Source organism: Rhopalosiphum maidis, chromosome 3 (assembly GCF_003676215.2).
Source record: "Rhopalosiphum maidis isolate BTI-1 chromosome 3, ASM367621v3, whole genome shotgun sequence".
NCBI classification, from domain to species: domain Eukaryota; kingdom Metazoa; phylum Arthropoda; class Insecta; order Hemiptera; family Aphididae; genus Rhopalosiphum; species Rhopalosiphum maidis.
The window spans coordinates 46,338,006-46,357,481 of NC_040879.1; the positions used below are offsets into that span (position 1 = coordinate 46,338,006).

The following is a 19,476-nucleotide window of genomic DNA, read 5'->3' on the forward strand; positions in this document are numbered from 1 at the left end:
AATGAAAAAATGTATAATAATACTATTTAAAAATAGTTGCAATTTTGATATAATTTTCAATATTCTAGTCGTCCTATACATAATAATGGGTACATATAACTAAATTACTGTTTTTTTTTTCCACGGACCTTGTAAATCTTATAGTTACGCTACTGAACACTGCCGTATAGATTTGCATAATGATAAATAAAATATATATAATTATATAAACCAGCTGGGATGGAAAACCAATGGCACTCGTGCCAAAAGTAGCACATTGGCCAATTGTTAACGGCACGCGAAAATATTTTTATTTCGTCGTTTAATCTTCTATTTAATGGGAAAAAAATAACTCACATTTTTCGCAAACTACAGTTAACTTATTTCACCATATGGGTAGGTATTTTAAATCAATACAGAGGAATACTACATTGTTGGGTGAAGCTAATGCTGCTTGTGACTGTCAAAATACATAACTGATGTTAGACAATTTTAACGAATTTTCTTAAAAACCCATCATCTACAGAACATCTTTTAGGTAAGTATAAGTACCTATGAACATATTACTGGTACATGCAATTTTTTTTCATTTAAAACTTTGATTACAAAATGTTGGCACGTGACCCATAAACGGTTCACTATCCCTAATATATATATATATATATATATATATATAAATAAAAACATACATAAGTACCTAAATGTATTTATTATATTATATAGATTATGTTACATATTATAATGCGTGTAGTAATATGTTTGCATATGCATATATTGTTCTATTATTTACAATGACATTGTGTCTGGTATCATATTGTTATATATTTATACATCAATACCCATAAGTACGCATTACGTTAATGAACACGTGTTCGGTAATTGTAGACAATTACATTTATGGGACAATATAAAGTTAATCGCTGTGCAGTAACTGCTTTCCCAACATGTTATTATTTTAGACGTTTGCATAGTAGATAGTATTGTAATACCAGCTATGTTATGTTAACCGCAATAATAATATGCCCTTATTTATCAATTATATGCATATTAATTATTATATCGATGTTGATATAAATTAACCTCCGTGCAGATAGGTAAGTATTATGATGATATTGGTTGTTTATAAAATACACAATGGTTAGGTATATTATAAATAAATATTTTCATACTAACTGGTTAGTACTATAATATTACAACCAATTGTAATAGTACAAAATACACTCATTAGATGATGGTATTAGATTGGCAGATTGCATTTAGAAATTAATATCTCTCTTATTAGCTGCGGTATTAGAAATATGAAAATGTAAGCAACTTTAACGTATCTAACCGACTAATTTTAAATAACAAATGAAAATAATTATTAAAAAACAGTACAATACATGTTTTTTAAATTTCAAAATATTAAATTTTAAACAGTTTCATTTGTATTCATCGTGTCGCATTGCTTTTTGCGACATAAATACATTATGATATGATTTTTTCAAAGATTATTTAAAATAATATATGATATTTCATTCTTATATATAAACACATTATATAGGGACCTATAAAAAACATTATTTTTTTTATCCGGACTGTCCACTATACAGAAGTTTCACTGAATATTTTATACTCTTTGCCAACAAACAACAGTAAAACCATGGGTTAATGATTTTATAAAGTGTAATATTATGTTGTCCTCTAACACGTTCACACACTGCTAAATAATAACATTGCGCATATCACATTTTTTTTTTTTATGTAGTTATTCCTCGGTACCTACCACCTAGTCAATGTTGTATTATCTGGATAATATTGGGAGGTCAACATTTGGGATCAAAGACGTTGATTAAATAATACTATTAATTTAATGTTTAAATTAACTAAATATATTAAATACAGCCAAGAGGTGTGGTTAATGTGCAAATATTAACCAGTCGATGTCAGCATAAACCGTTGTGCACTATATAATACGAATACAAACTTGTTATGTAACAATGTTATTTGATCTAACAGATAATGCATAATATTAAAACATGTTTATTAACGTGCGGTACAAAATTCGTAAGTACAAGACCTTTTTAACCGTCAATTTTGCAAAAAAAAAAAACAAAATTAATAATTTTTGGTCTGTAAATTTGTAGAAAAATGTATTTTTAGCTTACAGTAATTTAGTAATTTCTAAGACTAAGATTTTATGCTTACTTCAATTTATTCAATATAAAAAAAAATTGTATTATATCATTTTAGATTTGTTTTAAGTACACAATTTTAATTCTTCTTTCTAGGATATTTGTATGATTCGTGTCAATTTTTACACTCAATTTATAAGTTATTATTTTTTTCATTACAGCTGAATGGCTGTTTTTTTTAATTATTTGAAAACACTTATCTAAATAAGTTAAATACGATTTTATCAATAATATCACTAAATATAATTAATCCGAAAAATTGTACATGATGGTATAAACGAAAATATAGCTTTTCAGGTCCAACAGGATTACCTACTTTTCCTTTTTGGCTTGAAAATTCATAAGCCGATTTTGCTTCAAATTAGTAACACAATTGCGCAAAACACACCAATCCCTTTTTACCTGATAAAATCATAACTGAATCATAATCTGCTGTGTGATGCATACAAATGTTGAGAAAATTATTAAATTGAAAAAAATATTACAGGAAACATTTTTCGATAAAAAAATATAAACTAATAATATAAAAATAAACAGAAAATAACCTTTGATTTTTCATACTTCTTTGGAATTACAGTTATACATTTTAGCCACCAACATAATTTTCCTTTATTCTTCTCAAAAATAGAATATATTATTATAAGTTAAAAAATATTATATTTAATTTTTATTTATAGAATTATATAAACAAATAGGCAGTAAAATATTTTACGACAAAATGCAGTAAAATATATGCTCAAATGGTGAATAAATTTACGATTTAGTGTTTAATTTGGAAACATATATTTTCATTTCAATTCCGATCATCCCATCTGTTGATTATAATTTTGGACCCAAATATTTTGAGGATATTTATTGCGTTGGAAATTATAATCAGCATGTAAGATGCGTTAGAAATGTTAGAATAGAAAGTAAGGCTAACATAGGTATTTTGTATTGTATGCTACTACAATTAATGTGTACATTTTTTTTTAACCCTAGTTTCATTCTTTACTAACAATATAAGAGCACTCGTACAATATGATATTTACCGTGATTTTATGTTGGTTTAATAATTATATAATATATTATGTATCAGATATAATATGCGATTGACCTAATCTATATGATACACTGTTGATGATTAGTCAATTGTCAAAAAACAGTGTGCAGAGGTTATGCATATACTCGTATATAGTTACTTCTTAAATTGTTGAGGAATGACTCAAACAAATTGTCTGTATATAGTATAGCGCCACCACTCTCTGTGGTTGTGCTACTAATATGCTAGTAAATATTCGTGTTTTAATTGTATATTTGTTTTTAAATGTCTCTAGAGAGCTTCTATCGTTTGAATTCAAGTTAAAATAAAAAAAATATTAATATACATATGTATATTAATATTTATATTTCCGTCATATTTCATTGGAATATACTTGTATAATTATGCTTATGCCTTATATAAACAACTTACTTTATAATTAATAGTAAGGTATTATTCTGATTTAACTTTTCTACTTTGAAGATACGTCTTTCCAATATAAAATTTATACTTTAACAACGATTGATCACCGACAACAATATTGATCGTTTTTTATTGAAGGTCTTACAACTCACAAATACTATAATACCTGTGTTGTTTGTTGGTATTGGTGAAAATAAATATTTACAGTATACGCTTACTTAATAATACTTTACGTTAAGTTGATTGGGAATAATCTTCATTGAAATATTAAAAGAAACCACGATCTTTCGCAAACTTCAAATCATTTTTTTTTTTTAAACAAAAATGTCCGAGAAAATCCGGCTTAAACAAAAAGTGCAGGGGGAAAAATGCCAATTTGGAAGATACCCAGTGAGGAACGGGGAAGAATACAAACACTCTAGCGTAAATCCTAAAGTATTATTTTTAATCCTGTGAACTATATCATGGTATGTATATACATAGTAGGTATACATATATATATATTTACGTGTTCCTATGAAATCGTTTCTGACTAGATTTGGGGAGTTTACACAGGAGTTTTTTTATGTTTATAGTTCCGTAGTATGAGATTGGGGATTTACAATTTATTTACCTGGGTTTATATACTGTTTACCTTTGAAATTCATCTAGCTGCCAAGTGCCAATCTCCTTGTTCAAAATATAGTTTTAAAGAATAAAGTTCATTTTAAATCACATCGTTACATTTTTTTCACAACATTTCGTAACATTTAAACTAAATATAAGATAGAGTGAGCAACGTCAATTTTATATCGCACGAGCGCAAGAAAAAAAAGTTGTTTTATTGAATATAAAAGAAGATCAACAGTTATTATAGGCGGCTCCTCGACGGCGAAGTCAAATAAGTCTAACTTTGAAAATTATAATGTTGGTTAATTACCAGTAATTTAATTTCATTAGCTCTGGTACATTATCTTTTAGACTTACGGAACGCATGCTATTATAACTAGCTAGAACTATTAGAATAATAACCTAATTATTTTAATAACATTGTTGGGTTAAAAAATTATTTATATTAATGAAAAAAAAAATAAAATAACCATTTACAGTAAGACGTGGTTCTGAAAAATAAACTTACTTATTAATTTAAACGCATGCAATAAATTATATAGGTTTTAAACAAGCACGTTTAAGCGACCTGGTGGTTGATAAAAACAATTTTTTATACAAAACAAAAAATATAATTCCACAGAATAATGCTTAGAAATATTAAAGAGTTGCTTTAAATGCTAATCAATTTGAACTCAGAAGTTGCGTTATGCAGTTATTAATGTCATTAGTGAAACTTAAGAAATAGTGGCATAGCCTGGATTTCTTAATTGCAAAAGAGGAAAGGATGGAAGAAAAAAGAAACCTAAATTACATGTTTTTCATTAAACGTCAACTTTCTTTTGTAACATTTAAATATGTTGTTCTTTCTTAATAAATTAAATATAATTTAACTAACTAATATTGTAGATATTATTATTATTATTACCATACTTAAAAAAAAAACATTTTAATTTAATTAATTAAATTAAATTAATTGAATAATCAATGTATTATAATTCATGTACCATGTTACTAATAAATCCAATTTTTATAAATATTTTAAATTGTGGGAGGAGAAATGAATGCATTGATTTTACATTATATATAATCTTACAAATTTCGTCAAAATCATAAAAACCCACTTGTCCACACTTTTTCTAATATTAGTTTCATATTTTTAAGGTGCACATCAATGAAATAATCACTAATTAATAAAATAATGAATATTACTTTGCAATCAGTAGTTATTTTATAGCATGATTAAGGTTTATATCGTAATAATGCATAATCTCTGTAAAAAAAAAAAAAGGAAATGTTCTTTTAGCAACATCCATAAACACACAAATGGCAACATGTGATAGTAATAATATTTTCTACCTAAAATAAAAATTAAATCATTATTCGCCAAAGTATTGGTAAAAAAAAATTCAGGTCCACAGATGTTTTCATTGAATTGTGTATCAAATTTTATAGAATCAAACGGATATTATCATTATATTCACCATGAATGTTAAAAAATAAAATTCATTTTTAATGATATATATGTGCAATAATCGTATCGGTAAAAAATTAAATTCGCGATTTTCAATGAATATCCTATAGTTTAATTATTTATGGGTTAGAATCGATTTATTGTCAAGAGCAAACTTGGCCAAAACGAATGGTCGATTTTATATAATATATATTTTTAATCGCCCATATTATATTATTGTTATTATTAAATCATGATGTTGTTTTTAAATCTTAATATACCTCGTGTATATTACTATTATAGTTTAATATTTTGTTTGTACTAATTTATTGCAGTAAGCACTTGTCTCTCTAACTATAATTACAGATCTGTCACTCCCACGCCACAGTTTGGATTTTCCACAGTGAACGTTAGATATTTTAAATTTTAATACACATTTTTTTGTCGATTATTTAAAAACGAAAATTAGGTAAAAATTTAAAACCGATAACACAATTATTATAATAAACTCTATACATGTTTCTGCTAATAGGTATTTATTGTCTACCACAATATATACACCATAATATATTATATAATATTAGCAATGGACATAATATTATTAGTAGTATAACATCCAACTATATCAATAATACTAAATATAGACTAATATTGATATGTTTTTTATTACATTATGTTGTGTAAGGTATTTACATCAAAAAATATTTATTTTATACTTAATCCATTGCCTCTTTTTCGACTTTCGCTTGCAACTATACGGGGTTGGACGCGCTCACCCTTACGATCACACGTCTATGCATCTCTCTTTTGTTTTTAACCTTATATTTTTGTATAATCTTCTTTTCTCTTTCTTTATCTCTTTTCATTAATTTCCATAGCAAAAAAATAACCATTCCCACTTCCTCTAATTCATCTCTCTCCATGACATACCAAACCATCATAAAGTATATTATTCTTCCTAATTTTTTGTGTCCTTAATTAATTATTAATTATTTTTTTTTTTTTTTTTTTATAACCTTTCTTCGGTAAATCCATACATTCATTTTATAATTTTCACATTTTCTATACTCATCAACTGTTATAATTTATTGTCCACTGCCCAACATTTCCATGTTTTATGTTAGTTATGTTAATAGGTCAACGGCACATTATTATATTTTTAATACATTTCGTTAAGTAATAAAATAATCATGCCATATTATTACCAAAACAAAATATTAATTTTAAAATGTTTATAATGATTAAAGTCATTAATCTTTATTGATTTTGTCAATTTACTCCAAATCTAATATATGTATATATATATATATATATATATATATATATATATATATTTAATTATTTGTTTAAGATAAATAATTTATAAATTGAATAATTTCAATAAAGCATAAATAACTCATTACATACGTACAATGTACATCACAATATGTTGGCAGATATTCAAAAAAATATTATTATTATTATTTTATTAACTGTTTCAATATGATTAATATCTTTGCTGTGTTACAATAACGACATAGAAATATAGATATGTACGTTATTATCTTATTTATAAGTTGTCTGGTCAACCTTTGTGGTCTTATCTATGAGACTATAATAAAATTATGTTGCGGTAGGTGTGGTTTAAATAATGTTTTGCTGGTTTCTTCGCCAATTTAAAAAAAAATGGAGAACTCCTTCGATTATATTTAGTATGTCATTGAAGTTTTCAAATTTATTTGTTATTCGTGTTAAAAGGTGGGGTAATCTCTTATTATTGTGAATTATTTATTTGAACTAACGTTTGTTTCTATGAGTGGTACGTCATTAAAATGATTTTAATCATTTATTATTTTGCTAAATTCTGTTTTAAATTTAATCATAGAAATTGAAATAAAAAAGTGTCTTGACAACGATAATATAATCGGGCGCCAGCACATATTATCCTCTGAACAATCAATAATCTCTTATTAATCAAAGAAAGTATATTTAGATATAGATTCCGAACCAACATTAATATCACTCAATCCATATGTCATTTATGCATTATTGAAGCTATAAGTGATTCAACCATGATAAACGTTTAACAAAGATCTCAGACAAATTACATTTAATGTAATATACTACTTACATTAATTAATTGGTTTACTACGAAGGCCAATAAATTATATAATTTTCGTAGAAATCCTTGAAATTACGTTCAAACACTGACTTCGAGTATCGTTATCCCCATCTGTTATCATTGATCATGCCAATGGTTAAAAGCTTAATTATTATACAGTTTATTGAAAAAATCTATTATTGAGTGTCGGATAATCAAATAACTTATTAATTTATTGGTAACGATTCTTAGGTCCTCTGACCTTATTCAGTGAAGAAACTAAAAACCAAAATCATATAACATTCTAACAAATTAGTATTGACCGTAGTCATAATAGTTAAATAAAATAAATAAATAAAACAGCTTGTTGAAAATCAAATCAAATCAATAATTGTGATACAAATTAAAATTACATATAAATTATAATAATAATATTATGAATGTTATGTTACGTGAATTATACATTTTAAATCTTTCGAAGTTCGAATAATATCTGGAAAATAATGTCTGTTCACACACACATCAATATTTATATATACACTACTAAACTACCTGCAGGATATTCTCTAAATCGCTGACGAGCATTTACGGGACTTTCCATTTTTAATCGATCCCGAAGTAATAACAACTAACCGCACGATTGTCGTGCGCGGATGCTGCGTTATTTGACTCTGACGGCTGCTGCTGCAGTTATCGAAGCGAACCGATTATTGTTCCCGTCCGTACATAGTACCTACCCATAGAGTTCCGATCGGAACGATAAATGTTTTACGCGGTTAACAGATTAACTATATATTATATTGTCGTAATAGCTACTCGTGACCAATCGACAAAATTTAATGGAATCTCGCGAATACTCACAGTTCGGCGAATTCCTGTATCCGGCGGCGACGGTGATGCGCGCGTGCGGTAAATACTGCAGAGCGATATATTTTTTCCACAACTCAAACCATACTTATATATATATATCTGTATGTGTGCACGCCATCGTCTTACGGGTCAATTATTGGTTTTACTTTTTTTCTAAAATTGTTATTTATAAAATAATAAGTGCCATCATGCGCGTATTTGGAAATAAAAAAAAAAAGGTTGTTGGTATTATTTATTTGGTAGTTTTATATTTTATTTTGTCATTATTATGTGCTCCTAATTTTTGATTTTGTATTCTGATGCACGCTCGAATCGATATTTTATTCTAAAATTATTATTTTAATATGGAGTTTAGTTTTAAACAAGATCGCGGCAGCTAGGAGTTTTTAGTACACCATAGAATTCGCGCGGCACTCCTTTAATTATATTATATTGTAATCTTTAAATGCTTGTACACATAATATGCATAATTAACTATACTATGCAATGGTAAATTATGTTCATAATTTGTCAATATTTATGCATAAGCATTAGCTGTTAACGTCGGAAAAGAAGTGATGTAAAACGTTTTATTTTGTCTAGTGAATATATAGTTATAATATAGAAATAACTGAAATAAGTGTATAATGATATAAATACAAATATTATATCTGAACAATTTTTATGCACTGTGCAGTGTAAATTATAACTGTTTATAATAGGTATCCGGCCAAAAAAAGCAAAAAACAATATAGTGAATTAAAAATATTGAAAACAATTTAACAAAACTGAATTATCGTGGAAAATAACCGAAATATTCAATTAGTTTATGGAATTGTTTTTAGTCGGAACACTTTTTTATTGCCAAGCAACGAGCCAGCAAGCTCTAAGTATTTAGAGAGCAAAAAAAAAAATAACTTACAAATTAAAAATTAGAAATTAACAAACTTTAATTTATATCTATAAAGTATATGACAAAATACAATATCTTTTTGTGAATACAAATAATATAAATATTTCTTATTTTGCAGTCTTACATTTTGTAACAATGTAAACTTTTCCTTTATATTTTTTCTCACTATTTTGTTTTTTTTTCCATTTTGGTATTATATATGTAATAATAGTATACTTACTACGTCCTATATAGTCGCCAGAAGAGAACGTTTTCAGAAACAAATTTCGGAGTTGTGAAAATTTCAATAACCATTTATACGTGTTCACTAGTTTAATATCACGATTTCACATGATTTCATATGCAATTTTGTCATTACATTTGCTTGTTATATTTAAAGTCTAGAGAAACAATATTCAGTATACAAATTATATATGCTATTATAATAAAGTTCAATTACATTTTTTTTTTTTTTTTTTTGAAAAAAATGGAATGTAAAATATATAAATTAAATTTATGAACTTTGACAATTTATAGTACAACCGTTAAAAATGTTTTAGTATCCAATGAAGAGCTTTATACATAAAAACTTAAAAAATTGTCTACAAAATGTATTATGATTTTAAATTATATTTCTGATCATAAGAAGCCATAATAATATCAAACAACAATAATATATAGTACCTAAAGTGTAAAATAAAGTCATGTTTTTTCATGAGATATTTTTTCAAATAGCAGTGCGAGTCATCTACTGTACAAAGCGATATGTCCTTATGTTGCAATTATACATTTTTTAATACTTGATGGTTTTTTGGTGTGTAACATTATTTTAAAAACCATGTGGTATCGTGTAAATAAAAATACGAATTTCTGGAATTGTGTAATGTATAAATGTTTGTTAAAATTTTAATAAATAAATTTAACGAATTGAAATTAATTTAAAATTGCAGTATCGTGTTACGCGCTGTTACAGTCACATGGTGATGCATTAAACCATCGTTGTTTTCGGAGAAACACAAAAACCGAGAGCATCGTATTCCCAATAAAAAAAAAACACCACTTTGCGCGCGTCGCTATATTACTATATTGTCATCGTTCAAATGCCGAATGCCGAGCAACGGAGCAATTAATGTGATAAAATATAATGACGGTAGTACAGAAGCGATTAATATTGTCAGACTTCATTACATTATTATATCGCAGACACCGCTACTAACGCTGCGACTGTTCGACCTCTATTACAGCTGCACACAGTGCAACCGGTACATCTACCTTGCATAGCATTAACAATTGTATAATTATATCAATATTTGAATACGCGTATAATAATGATGATGATAATAATAATTACGACAATGCTTATACAATTTAATTAAATTGTATTACAGCCATATGCCATACACATTTCGTTTTCGTATAATTATATACTATTTTTCATTTATTTCGAGTGGCGGAAATTTTAAATAAATTTTTCTGATGACGAGGATAATGGTAACCGCAGAATGGTACGAGCTCAAGTCAGCCTTAGGTTTTTTGCCGACCTAGGTAATTCTAATTATTTACGATTCCTTATTCAAATATTTATATTTTGGAGAGGTGGGGGTTATATACAATATAGAAATTAATTTTTTAATGATAAACTCTTGTTTTTATTTAAAAAAAATAGTACAAGTCATATGTATAGCCGACGTTATCATATATTAACAATAAGTATTTATCTATACATTGAAAAAATATTATATAACTTCAAAATTAATAATGTATTAAATTAAATTTATATTTTTTGAACTCTTTCCAATGTAAAATCAGTCAATACATTTTTGATTTCAATGTTTTTCATCACTTTTTTCAATAGAAATTGAAACAAGAATACAAGATCACTTAATCTTTCTTGCGTCAATGGAATATCTCAAATAGTTGTTCATTATTTTTAATTTAAAGAAACTTCTCTTTCACCTGATGCTACCGATACAGTTATCGTTGAATATAATTAAATCGATTTGGTTCATTCGAAATTTGCAGCCCCTAAACTATAGTGCCGCCTTAAGGGGCTGTCTATTTCGCTACCGCATTGGGCTAGCTCTGTAAGTAAATATAATATATAGTACTAATAAAACGATAACAATAATATAATTTAAAACCGTGAACAACCATATAATGGCCTTTGCTGTATATACGTGTATTCCGCCACCGGGTAATCTGACATTCGACATTCGATTATAATAATATTGCATTTGTATACCTACTACATTCGAGTTACACACATATACGTACATGCGATATTGGCATGTCGTACCCACATAATATTTTCTATATCACATGATGCGTGTACACTATACATAAACATGTGCGTATAGCGTATACAATAACTTGATAGTACGTATACTGCTATGCACACGGTGATAAAAATACGGTTAGGATTTCTATGGAATGAAAAAAAAAACTAGTGATCGTTATGAAATCGAAAACGTTCCACTCGGAATCTAAAAAAAAAAATATTCGTGTATTCAAAACATTGTAATAAAACAGTGTTTTTAGTTTTCAAAAGTTCCCTGTTGGATCTTACAAATAAAACATATTATATATCATATCGTGATTGAGCTGTAAATGCGTTTTCCAGTAAATAAATCGTAATGGAGATACTTTTAATCACTGTACTTTTTTGTTTGACGGTAATGTCTTATTGTTTTCTTCACGATACTGATATATATATATATATATATATACATATTATAACATAATAATATATACCTTTATGGTTTGGTTTACGTGCATTTTTCGTGTATACAGATGAAATATCCGCATTTTGTTGAGATATGTAAAAATATGCAAAATAAAAAATATACGTAGACGCGTTTCGATATGACGCGATTTATTGGTACCATTAATCGAATTTGTTATTGAATGTTGCCGCAAGAATAATAATAAAAAAAAAAAAAATCAAACGGGCGGTGATAAATTATTGTTCTATCGCGATCTATAGACACGCGTGTTAGAAAATAAACAATTTACAATTTGGTTTTGATTTTAAGTTAAAATGCCGTGTTTAATTACAAAATATTATGATACACATTCCGTAAATATTTTAGTTATTGCCTGTATGACGATGAAAATTTTATTTGTGTGCCCGTGGGCCGTAGTCCTCGCCACGGTGTCGTCACAATATGTTTCGGGTCGACTTACCCGACGCACGAGTTCTCCGGCCAAACGAAATATAATCTCAAAACGAATGTCTCACGCAATGTAGATTATTGGAGTCGCGTCTGGAAGACTTGCGCTCGTATCGAGTATAATAGTATTGATATTATCGTTATATATTATTGTAAATTGTATGGAAAACGCTATCGTTTATTAAACGATAACGGATTTAATGATGTCAGCCGTATTACAATGATACATAACACGGACGATTTTATCGAAATATTAATTAGAATATTGCTTACATCAAAAACATAAGAACGTACCGGTTCGTCTTCAATGAAAACCGTACGAGATATCATTACATCAGTCCGGTGTCAGTAGTTGTAACGATTTTGATATTGTTGAAACATCTGATGCCATAAAGTCGTTGTCTGTTTTTCATGCCGATTATGGTGACTTGTCGTACTTGTCGTGTCAACATTATCAATGTACCATTAATAGAAACCGAATAACACAGTCATTATTGTAGGTATCTTTCACTAATTGAATTTTTGTCGCGTTACTGATGATCATACGTACGCCGTTGATGCCCTTCTCCATTTGCTCGCCACTGACTTTCTGTATTGTTGCTGCACGCGTGACCAAAATAATTAATATTATATCATGCGTATTATATTACCGTATTGTTTTAATTACTATTAGAAAATATTCGCGCTAGCCTAACTTACCACCGTCGTTCGTCACCATTAATCATTATTGTATCTAGCGCGTGTAGTTTTCTCTATCCTAAATTCTTTCGCCGCAAAAAGAACAATGCGTTTACAAATTCACAAATATTTTTTGCACAGTACCAAAAACGTCGACCCTTTTAGTCCTTTTTTTCTTTATTTTTTCCCCCTGGCAGCGTACATACCTCGGGTCTCCCGTGTAAAACGTAATTTATTATTTTCGGCGTTATTAAACGTTCCCTGTGGTGTGCGACCGGCGGACAGCGCCATCGTCGTAGTCGCCGTCGTCGCCGTCGTACTGTCGTTCAAGCAAGGGCTTAAAAAAACTCGAACCTGTAATTCAAAAACATACACACACACACACACACTCGCATATATACATATATTCGAAAAGCGGAAAAACGGATCCCATATAAAGGGAATTATATATTAGGGCATACACGTGAATTTAAATGCGCCGCCTACGTCGCACAGTATACCGATAAAAAGGACGGACAGGATAATCCATTGGGTGTACATCCGGTGTGGATCCACGATTGCTTGTTGCCGCGCATACGGCGAAAGCGTGCGTGGTAGGTAAGCCATAAACCGGGAACGACTTCGGTCGACATCTACATACACGGTAGGTTTATTGTAATGCTGAAAAAATGTAATACATTGAAACAAAATAAACCCGTCTTTGTGCAGTTTCCGGTGAATGTATAGAGATGTGCATGCAGCGTACTGTGTTGTAAGTTCGCGTTATAATTATTTACCGTTTTATTGAATTTAGTGATCTGAATAAAATTGTATTCAATATGGAAATCCGTTAACTTTCCTAATAAAACCGACACTCATCATAAGTCACATAATCCAAATAGTAAACGTTATTAGTATTGACCTATGGGAATTAGTGACTGGGGATTTGACACTACACTCGTAGTAACGTGCTATTCCGGCTATCGCCTCAAGAGGAAATGAAGAAAAAAAGGAAGATTCTGAAGCGTTTGGATCGCAAATATTTCAATAATTCCAATGATATTAACAAAAGAAATGAGAACAGGAAAAGCTTCGTTTTGATGTGTGTCGAGTTTATTTAGTCACGATGACGGTTGTGTTCAAATTGAATTAAATTTTTAAAAAAGATATCAATATTGTCAAAAACAAATATTGCGTAAACACTTAAATTTTTTTTTTTAGTTTTTATAGTTAAATTAATAAGTATCAGTGCAATTATAATTATCACACCATTAAAGTTCCAACTAAATAAAATTGTCTTCCAAAAACCATAGTTAAATCTTAAGATTTCTATGCATTTTTATTTTTTCTAAAGAAGATAACTTAGATAAAAAAATCATTTTAAATTCAATTAATTTATCTCTATTCGGGAAAATATAATATTGTTGTGAATTCGCTGTTAATTGTCTTAAACCGAATCGATTTGTGAATGGGCTCGTAAATTACAGGAACTTTATTATGTTTGTTCATATTATTTCATTATATTACTTTAGTATCGCATTTGATCTGGAGTAGTTGTAAATAAATGCAACGACAATATCCAAACTGTATCTTCGACTATATTTGCACGTATGTAGTATATTCATGGTCGTGAAATGAATAATTAGATTTTACAACGATAGGTGTTTATTACATGTAGTTTTTATTTAAATATTTATGTTGGAAAACATCTAAATAATACAAAATTTTTGAAATAAAATAGAAAATTAAAATTTTGAAAATGACAACAATTATTAAAAATATATTTTATTATTGTGAAAATATTTATGAAAAAATACGTAGAGATAATGTAATATATATTTAGTTTTTTGTAAAACTTCCTCTTGTTATAGTGCATTACTATTAAATTGTATAAATATTAATGAAATGCTCCAGCACACCATAAACTTTACAGAGTTTATATTGATAATATTGTGTATTTTTTTTTTTTTGTGTTACTATAATGTAAATTTATTCATACACAATCATTAATTTAGCGTCACATTCGTATTAGTACAAACTATAAGGGCATAAGGCTATATTATTAAAGATTCCTATTGTAATTAATAAATCGTGATTTTGATTTAAAAATGATGTAAACCGTTATTATTTCAAATGAAATATTAATATGAATCTAATATATAATATTATAGTCAAATAGTTTCCAATTCGATGATACCCATGCAGAAAAAGGGCGAGAATTTATAATATTTATATGTTTTAGGGAACTTGTCTCACATAGATTTTAAATTTTAAAAACTGATCGGTATCATTGTGTTTTAATAACAATCTTAACCTAATCTAAATCATGACATTTTATTATAAAATATGAACTATATAGTTTCTCGTTGTGCTTAGAAACACTGCAGTTGACAAAATTATCTCTTAAATAAAAGTATGTAGTTAGGAATCAGTAGATTTTATTTAAGATCTCTGTAAGAGTGGTAAATGAATCACGTGCAGCAGTCTTTCATAAATCTTAGTCTACTTAAAAACTGATGATATATTACAGTGGTTTTCGAAGAAACTCATAATTATAAAACTAACAAATTTATTATAACTAAAAAAATGTAGGCAAATATTTTACTAATTGATTTGTTTTTCATATTTTTTTTAGTAATATACGTATAATACAATATAACATATGTATAATATATACAATATAATATAGGTATATCGTATGTATACTGTATGTATAATGTTTATATTGAGTTAAATGTAATATTAACACCACAAGTAATGTGTACAAAATTTATAATGATTACCTATAGAGTTAGTAAAATAATGTCGATGACATAGCAATGTATTAATGTACAGTTATAATATTTTCCTGTAAAATTTTCAATTAGAACAAATGCAATTTATTACTGATCTGTATACTTCTAATACAATTATTTCTATTTCAGAGTTACACAATATAGTATTTTTAAAACTTAAAATAATAACAATAAATTATTCACTGTAAATATTTTAATTGTTTCTATTTTTTATAACATCAAAATGTTATAATATATTAAATAGTACCTACTATAGCTATAATAAATTTAAAAATTACTAATAATTAATTGATTATATTATAATAAAGCCACTACAAAAATACGTAAAATACGGAAATGTTTTACGGAAACTTAAATTCATAGAATAATAAATTTGATTATGTTTGTTTATTATTTTATATTAGTGATTAAAATATAAAAATATGTCACTTAAAATATTGATGTAGAATTTTAAGAAACACTAATTTGAGCAGTTAATTATATATTCATGACAAGTTTTATTTTTTAATATTATATTTTGCGTTATTAAATTTACTTCAAGTATTTTGCTAAGTGTCCAAATGTCTAACTTTAGTGATATTTTTATATTATTCTTAACTGTTTAAGTTATGAGCATACATTTTATAAGCGGAAGTTGGGTAGGTATGACCAATAACATTATTTGTTATTTAAATATTAGAAATTTACCAGCGTAATTTCAATAGAAATATAAAATAAAGTTTTGATTAAATATTTTATTTTATCATGGCCATTAAAAGTTACTTAGGATTTTACTGTCTAATTACCAAGTTATAGGTGTATAATTGTTGAAACTTTTTGGACTTTATCAACTTTGAGAAATTCCAGTGGACCTCTATGACCTCAAATAATTGAACTTTGAACTTATTTAAGGCCCGTTACTTGATTGGACTAAAGAGTAAAATATATAAAGTATACTAGTTTAATATGATTTTTCACAATATTATTATGTTACTATTATATAGTCTGATATGGAATCTATTAAATCTTAGAACTCGTGATCGCTACTTTCCACTTGAATTTAAAACGATTAAAATACGTATAAAATATGTTATTTTTCTGAAAATTTGTAATTAATGCATTTGGCAGTTCCAATTCTATATGTTTTTTTTATGCTTATCGAGTCCTTAAAATATGTCATAGCGATGTTAAAATAAATCGTCTTAAGTTTTTACTACAAAAATCGACCTCATAATTTACCGTCAAAATGATCATTTATACGCTAGTCACGCAAGTTTAAACGTTAAAATTCTAATCGCGGAACGCTCGTTAACTGACTCCCAACAGCGATGGGACTAACCAGACTAATTTTCACCGGTCCCCTCGGCCGTACAAAAGTAATATAACGATACCACATACCAAAAGACATCACGTCAGTTGATAATAACAACAATACTGTATTGTCCACTTCAGGTTAATTTACCCGAGCTCGAAAAAGAAAAAGAATAAGAAAACACTAAAATTAATCATAAATATAAGAAAATTAAGCTTTAAATTTGTAGTTAGTATTCTTTTAAAAAATACGTCTGGAATAAATTAAAATGAAAATAATAATTTTAAATTAATAAAATAAGAACGGTAAGAACGAATTAATAATAAATAAATAAACAGTTATTTACGTAATTATTACAATAACGTTATAATATTATAACGATTATTACCTATATTATGTATTATTGTATAAATAATTTTATCAGAATTCCATAAATGAACAGTGTCTTCACTGTCACAATTTCAACTTCAAATTCTCTAATTTCAATCGGATTTAATTGTTATGTATTTTAATGTGTATATATTTTTAAAATACAATAAATTATAAGTATAACCTGTTAAAAAACTATTATAACATACAATACACAGAAATTATACTTTACCAGCTATATTCAAATACACTTATAACATAATAATATACACCTAAATCTCGATAATTTGAATTTATCTCTGCTTCTTGAAAGTTATGTTTGGAATATATAACTCAAAAAGGCATAAGTAGAATTTACTTTTATTCCCCTCGAGATTCGGCTGTAATAGAAAATAAACATTTTTTTAAGGTATAAATTAAATTGCATGATATGTGTCACTAACGGGTGGCATTTGTTGTGTAACTTAATTATATTTTTTGTATCACTTATTTTTGTATATTTTATCTAAATAGTGTATAGATTATATATAGTATAGGTATGTTAATTTGTATTTGAAAAAAAAAGAATGTAAACATTACTAAAATGTATACATATTAAAACTTACTGTTTATTAATTATTATTAATATAAGTTATTAAAAACTTAACTATCAGCAGCGAGCAGCGTTCGTCTTAAAAGTTTTGTAAGCTTGTACAGAATTGCTTAATGTCAAATAATAATTGCGTAGGTTCAATAAATGTTTTGAATAAAAAATAAAACAAAATATGTATTCAAATACTTTACAAGTATATTTACCATATAATTATTATGTACTAGTTTTATATTTTTATGATAAATAATACCAAAATAAAGTACTTATACGTATTTACATTTTCAACTCTATAACAGAAGATAAATGTAAATACTTATTTTTTCATAGGTAGTTAAAAACAAAGTACCTATATATAGCATAAAATCGGTAAAAGATTTGTGAATCATACTACTTAAATACTTCTTAAATTATTTTTATTATTTTTATTTGTATTTTATGAAAATAACCGTACTAAGTTGTATTAAGACTCAATCATTCATATGCAATTTGAAAGGAAATACTTATATTTTTTTTGTAACTATTCTTTTCCCAACTCAAAGGCTTGTCAAAGTCACGTACATCGACGAGATTGTTTTTGAACTATATTATGGTTAGGATTCTTGCACGTTTACTTTAACGAAATTTCTGATTTACTAGAAAAATAAAATTGATATTTTTAAGTGGAATAGTTAGTTATGTAACTGAAGTATATTGTCAAAAATGTTTATTTAAATTGGGAAAACATTTTGAGAGTTATTCTTACATATTATAATTTAAAGTACTATATAGATGATGATATTATTTTAATATCTACCTACTCAAATACCAATGGCTTAGAATTTGATTCCAGATATAATAACTTTATAATAATTGCACAACTTAATACTTTATTTTAATTAATGTAATATTTACATTACCTCTCCTATATAAATTACCGGTTAAAATGTTTATTTTATTTTCCTGAGATGGGTATAAAATGTATTATACGTTACTATTGCATAATAAATAATTTTATTTCTTGTGAAATTATAATTACATTCAAACGAAATGATTTAACAATAAATTTATCAGACTGCTATTTATTGTTCAAAACATTAAAGTAAGCTATTCATTATAAGATTGTTTTGCAATTTTTTTATCTATTTCTCATATGTTATAATTTAT

General features: G+C 26.9%; 1 protein-coding gene across 1 annotated transcript in view; it reads left to right on the forward strand.

Moving 5' to 3' along the window:
- The window catches only part of LOC113556412 (amyloid beta A4 precursor protein-binding family B member 1-interacting protein-like), a 400,319-nt gene that overhangs the window by 110,859 nt on the left and 269,984 nt on the right, over positions 1–19,476 (forward strand). The window lies entirely within an intron of this gene.